Source organism: Orycteropus afer, unplaced genomic scaffold (genome assembly GCF_000298275.1).
Source record: "Orycteropus afer afer isolate SDZICR_OR568_19922 unplaced genomic scaffold, OryAfe1.0 scaffold00008, whole genome shotgun sequence".
NCBI classification, from domain to species: Eukaryota; Metazoa; Chordata; class Mammalia; order Tubulidentata; family Orycteropodidae; genus Orycteropus; species Orycteropus afer.
The window spans coordinates 3478301-3485433 of record NW_006921595.1 but is presented as its reverse complement, the minus strand read 5'-3'; the positions used below and the strand labels follow the sequence as shown (position 1 = coordinate 3485433).

Here is a 7133-nt window from a genome sequence, read left to right as displayed (position 1 = left end):
AGAGACCCATTTGTTGCATCTAGATGGCTGCTTGCAAGCTTTTAAGATCCCAGTCGGTACTTGCCAAAGTAGGATGTGGAACAATGTTTTGTGTCATATGTTATGCCCATCATGGCTTCTTAAGGAGTCAGTAAATTGCTTAAGGCCTTATAGCTATTAAGTGGAAGAATCAATCCAGGTCTATCTGGGTCCAAAGTCTCTTAACCTTGAAGTTAAAATGAAAATGTTTATAAGGCGATGGGTACACATTCTCCCATATGTATATTTGCATTCATCCACTCAATGTAAATAAGATAATCAAATGAACCAGTTCTGAGGGCAAGGATTCCATAATAGTTGATGTTTGATGGAAAGCAGAAAAACAAAACCAGATTTCTGAAGAACAGGAAGTTGCTTATTATGGCCTGTCCATTTGGAGCACCTGGGCACCCATGTAATTGCTCAGGATTCCTTGGAGGTAGTTGACCAAGACAGATAGTACTTGTGTAAAGGATAAAAAAAGTGGTGATCAAGAAGCCAAATTTTACTTTATTCGTTTATTTATTACTTCAGTAATTTACAAAATACTTACTGAATGCCTTCTATGTGCCGGGCACTGTTTGATGCTAGAGATATACTGGGGAGTAAAATAGATATGGTCCATGACCCACCAAACTTATAGTGTACTCAGCAGTATTAAGTCTGATAACAATTTTGGCCAAGGCTGGTTCTGAAATCTTGAAATTCAGATTTTGCCAAATGACTCTCTGATGTCTCAGCCCTTTAGTCCAGATTCTTCCAAGTCTTATTATCTTATATTATTCACTCTGATTCTTGACTGAGTGAATTTCCATTCTGACTCATACAGTTCAACCCTATTCTGACATCATGATCTCAAAAGTCAGCCTTCTCAATAGATGTTTTATTTTATTCATGATTATGAACAGGACTTGGCTGGTTTTTGACAATTGGTGACTTGCAAACATGACTAATACGGGAAGCTTTATTTTTTTAATTGGTCTGCTCTTGTGTTCTTATTCATTACTACTAATTACCTAATGTGTCTGATATGCCAGATGGATGCTTAATGAATAGTCTAATGACTGGATTTGAGGAAGGTTAACGCCATTCTCCATTCTGCCATCTAGCATCTTTGCTCTTAGAGCAGGTCTGAGGAGGCTGAAGTAGATTCTGAAACTCATGTGATAATTTTTGATTCCAAGGACGTTTTCCCTGAATCCTGTTTTTCCTTGGAATCTGGAATCCTGAATCATGGTTTCTGTGAAAGCTCATTTTGGGGGAAACTCTCAATCTTACTTACTCCAATTTGGATTAACTCACTCTGGAAAAGTTATGACTTATAAACAAAGTGATAATAGATACGGTAAGTCTTGACAACTGGAAAACCAAGTTCCAAGAAACTACATGAAATAAAGAAGTAAGAAAGGGGGAGAAATGCTAAGTAAGACTATAGTGAGAAATCAATGATTATTATAAAACATGGAATTTTCATAATAAGCTAAAGAAAACCTCTAAGCTGTCTCCTAGAGATACACATTTCCTGCTGTCTGATCTACATATTTGTTTGCATTAAAAAAAAACAAAACTAAATTTAAGTTTCAGAGTACAAACTCAGTTCTCAGTGAAGACATATGGGCTGCTTGCTTTGAAAAAGTGGCAGCATCCAGTCTTCTCCCAGAGTTGGCTCAGAGAAAATTCTGAAACACAGACTGCAGTGATAGCTGGCACGTGGGATCTGTGGAATGAAATCAGTGCTTTCAAAAAGAAAAAAAGAAAAGATACTAAAAATAAGAAGAATAAACCCACACATTCAGTTCTTTTGGTTAATGTCAAGTTTTACGCATCAATCGTAACAGATCTACTAGTGATGACTCTTATTTGGGTATTTCCAGTGGAAAAATATCCAATTAGTGAAAAGCCTCAGTAGTTGTATTATGAAGGACACATTTCATTTTGGCACAAAATTAGCCTGGGTTGAATTACACCCACCAAGATAATTCATGCTGTCTACTTATGCCTAACTCTGCCCTTGCTTTTGGCAGGGTGCCCCTACAGCATGACATTCAATCTTGGCCTTATCCCCAGGTTGCCTGGCCAGGTTCATATTAGCACAGGGGAGCAGGTAGAGAGGGATGATGATGAAGAATTGGTACAGGTGAGTGATTAAGAAATCAGGCTCTGTAGCTGAAAGACTTGGGTTCAAAACTCAAAGCTACCTTTTACTGTGTGACCTTGGGCCTTGAGTTCCAAATAAGTCTTGGTAATAACGTGGGCTTATTATAAATATTCAAAGAGATAACAATATATACTAAGGGTTTAGCTCAATGGCATGTATCAGTAAATGGTACCTGTTATTCCTTACAGTCTTGGTCTTAGCCTTCGTATTAGTTTGAGTTGTTAAAAGAAAGTGGGTGGGTCAAAAGGGGATATTGCGAAAGGGGACTCATGTTGTAGGTTACTGGGGTAGGGAGGGATTAATTTCAAGCTAGTTGGGGCCCACACGCTGACGTGGGTAAGAGGAGGGATATATGGAAAGGGTCTGAAACCACCATGATAACATTAGGAAAAGGGAGGACACTGAATTGTGCACATAGGAGTTAGATGACAGATGCTAATACCAACCAGTGTGCCCACAATACTGCATTACCATTAACACCAAACACCGGGCTACAGATAAACACATAAACACCAGAGAAGACCAGGTGGGGATCCGTGAACAGGAGTACACTCTAGACCAAGGATAGATTCAGCACAGGCTAATCTTGCACAGATACTAGTGATACAAAATACCTGCAATCCTTATAGAAACAATAGAAGACAGACACAGAGCAATCCCTCACAGACACCCAGACACTATGGGAGAGAGATCCAATAGATCTACCATATCAGGACCATACTACTGAGCGACACCAAACTCAACTGGCACAACAAAATACATAAAAGCCTTGTTCCTCATCCTATATTGGTGAGTAGCGACTGGGGTCTTAAAAGCTTCCAAGCGGCCATCTAGGATGTACTTGGTGGTCTCCTAGTGTCAGAAGCAAAGAAGAGTGCAAAAAAAAAAGAACCAAACAAAAACAAAACACGGGGATTTGGAGGCAATCAGCCCTAGGACATGGTGGCTCTTGAGACCAGAGGAACTAGATGGTCCCTGGCTACCAATTCCAACCACTCAGGAAAGGATTGAGTCTGGAGATCTGGGATAGAGTGGGAGGAGAAATGTGGGACAAATCCAAAAACTCAATAATGATCAGGATTACTGGTAGGATGGAGTCTGGAGAGACCCCCAATACTATGACCCTGGAATACATTCTTCACCTGGAATAGAGCTCACTCCTGGGGCTGGCTCTCAGCCCAATAGTTAACAAGATGTACATGCAGACCATTCAACCCAGGGGGATGCACCCACATACTCTGTGAAAATACATCCCCTGGAGCGATAGACCATGGGGCGCTTGAAGGGCAATATTTACACGGAGATGATATAGGGGCATCACTTGGGGGGAGGGTTGCTGGGCAGGGAGGGGAGGAGACTGGGTTAGAGTTGGGCATGGTAAATGGGGAGTGAAACTAAATGTACACATAATGTTGAATGTAAAACAAACTCTTAAAATTAAAAAAAAAAATTAAAAAAAGAAAATGCAAGGAGAAAAAGATTTAATAAATCAGGCTTCTGTTATTCCATCCCTGAAAAATGAATCCTCCATCTCCACCTTACATCAGCCCCACTTCACATCTCTTTCCCAAGACGAGTTCTTTTATTTTCTGTTTTATATACCCCTCCTTATTTCTGTCTTTAGGTAGTAACAGTTCTCAGTGTGGTTAATGACTTAGACTGCTATGAGTCTCTAATTTTTTTGGACAGCATCTAGAGATAGAAGAAATATATTAGCTAACTTCACTCCATGTTTTCTCCATATGCTTTTTATTATTATGTAAAATTTTGAGTATTTTGTCCCAGGTGAGGAGCATTTGAAAGCACTGAATCAGGATTGAGGCCTTGGCCTGCGTTGTCATAAATGTCTCTGCATCATTCCTTAGGTGCCCCTGTAGCAGGTCAAATGACTGCTGATATCAGATATGCAGAGGGGCTGGAGGGAGTGAGGGAGTAGGAAAAAAAAAAAAAAAAAAGAGCAGTCCTCAGATGAATTTATACCAGATTATGACGTCTGAGTCCACTATACAGCACTGTCCAATAGAACTTTCTGCAGTGATAGAAACATTCCATATCTGTGCTGCCCAGTATAGTAGCACGTTGCTGCATGTAGTTACTGAACACTTGAAATCTGACTAGAGGAAATGAATTGTCAATTTTAATTGATTTAAATTTAAATAGCTATATGTGGTTAGTGGCTACATTGTTGAGCACCACAGCTCTATAAGATTCAATATTGCTTAATCTGCTCATTTAACGCAGTGGCAGCACCGTGATCTGCATGTGTTTCTGTATCTATGTGGGACTTAGGCTGAGCAAACACGTCTAAGGGACCAGCAGTTGGCATTGATCTTAGCACCACCTACTCCTGTGTGGGTGTCTTCCAGCACAGTAAAGTAAAGATAATTGCCAATGATAAGGGCAACCTAACCACCCCAAGCTATGTCGCTTTTACTGATACCGAACAATTGATTGGTGATGCCGCAAAGTATCAAGTTGCAATGAATCCCACTAACATGATTTTTGATGCCAAATGTCTCATTGGACGAAGACTTGATGATGCTGTTATCCAGTCTGATATGAAGCACTGGACCTTCATGGTAGTGAATGATGCAGGCAGGCCCAAGGTCCAGGTAGAATACAAGGGAGAAACCAAAGTTTCTATCCAGAGGAGGTATCATCTATGGTTCTGACAAAGATGAAGGAAATTGCAGAAGCCTACCTTAGGAAGACTGTTACCAATGCTGTTGTTACTGTGCCAGCCTACCTTAATGGTTCTCAGCGTCAGGCTACCAAAGATGCTGGAACTATTGTTGGCCTCAATGTACTCAGAATCATCAATGAGCCAACTGCTGCTGCTATTGCTTATGGATTAGACAAGAAGGTTGGTGCTGAAAGAAATGTGCTGATCTTTGACTTAGGAGGTGGCATTTTTGATGTGTCAATCCTCACTATTGAAGATGGAATCTCTGAGGTCAAATCTACAGCTGGAGACATCCACTTAGGTGGAGAAGACTTTGACAATAGAATAGTCAACCAATTTATTACTGAGTTCAAGCGCAAACATAAGAAGGACATGAGTAAGAACAAAAGGGCTGTCTGTTGCCTCTGCGCTGCTTGTGAACGTGCAAAGCACAGTTTCTCTTCTAGCACCCAGGCCAGAATTGAGATTGATGCTTTGTATGAAGGAATTGACTTCTATACCTCTTATTACCTGCGCCTGATTTGAAGAACTGAATGCTGACCTGTTCCATGGCACACTGGACTCCGTGGAGAAAGCCCTCAGGGATGCAAAGCTAGACAAGTCTCAGATCCATGACATTGTCCTGTTGGGTGGTTCTACCTGTTTTCCCAAGATTCAGAAACTTCTTCAGGATTTCTTCAATGGAAAAGAATTGAACAAGAGCCTCAACCCTGATGAGGCTGTTGTTTATGTGCAGATGTCCAGGCAGCTATCTTATCTGGAGATGAATCTGAAAATGTTCGATATTTGCTGCTCTTGGATGTCACTCCTCTTTCCCTTGGTATTGAAACTGCTCGTGGAGTCATGACTGTCCTTATTAAGCGCAATACTGCTGTTCCTACAAAGCAGATGCAGACCTTCACAACCTACTCTGACAACCAGCCAGGTGTACTAATTCAGGTTTATGAAGGTGAGAGTGCCATGACCAAGGATAACAACTTGCTTGGCAAGTTTGAATTCACTGGCATACCTCCTGCACCACGTGGTGTCCCCCAGATTCAAGTCACTTTTGATACTGATGCCAATGGGATCCTTAATGTTTCTGCTATGGATAAAAGTACTGGAAAAGAGAATAAGATCACCATCACTAATGACAAGGGCTGCTTGAGTAAAGAAGACATTGAGCAGATGGTCCAGGAAGCTGAGAAATACAACGCTGAAGATGAACATGAGAGCAACTGTTGAAGATGAAAAACTTCAAGGCAGGATCAATGACTATGACAAATAGAAGATTCTTGACAAGTGTAATGAAATTATCAACTGGCTTGATAAGGATCAGACAACAGAGAAGGAGGAATTTGAACACTAACAGAAAGAGCTGGAAAAAATCTGCAACCCCATCATCACCAAGCTGTACCAGAGTGCTGGAGGCATGCCTGGAGGAATGCCTGGGGGCTTCCCTGGTGGTAGAGCTTCTCCATCTGGTGGTGCCTCCTCTGGACCCACTATTGAAGAGGTTGCTTAAGTCAGTCTCTCGAGCATAGATACCTTAGCACTGTTCCACAATAAATTGAAGGACCCAAATTTGTGGCACATTCAGTGGCAGTTTTAAAAGTTAAATTGCTATACTAAATTTATGGGCATTCTCAATACTTGAATATAGATATGCATAGGGAAAGGAAGTAACATTGCACTTTACTAATACTGTATTGTAAGTGGAAAATACAATGTCTTAAAGCTGAATTTAAAATTGGCACACACAAAAAAAAGATTCAATATTGCCTAATCTATGTGAGAAATCTATGTATGAGAGAACAATTAAATGGAAGTGTAAGGAAGCAGAGAACTTGTTAGGATTGAAAGTATCAGAAAGAATCAAGTTTTTTTATGAGAGATGGGCATAATCTTTGTTACATTTCTTTAATGCAAAAACATGCAAAACATGAAGCATTTTCAGGAGATATTTGACAAATTGTAATTCCTCTGCAACAAAAGAGATTGAACTTTCACTGGGAATTTATAGTAACAAAATTTGCACCACTTGATAAAGAGCTATGAAGAACAGTTGAGGCACCATCAGATCTAATCATGTACCACATGAAGCAGATGAGAGTTTCCTGAATGTCCTTCTCAAAACACCCCTTGAACCTGTACAGGTGACAGACATTTTTTTTGAAAGGTACTAGGGGAAGCAGTGCTTATGAAACTCACTGCTGAGTTGGCAATGAGCTTGCTCCCTGGCAGCCTGATGAAAAAGCCTATACAGGGAGAAATTAATAAAGTTGGCATGTTTTC

The 7133-nt window shown here is 40.5% G+C and overlaps 1 pseudogene; it reads left to right on the top strand.

Annotated features, from left to right (window-relative positions):
- The first annotated feature begins 237 nt into the window (after positions 1 to 237).
- LOC103201682 lies at positions 238 to 6363 on the top strand (annotated as a pseudogene).
- The last annotated feature ends 770 nt before the right edge of the window (positions 6364 to 7133 follow it).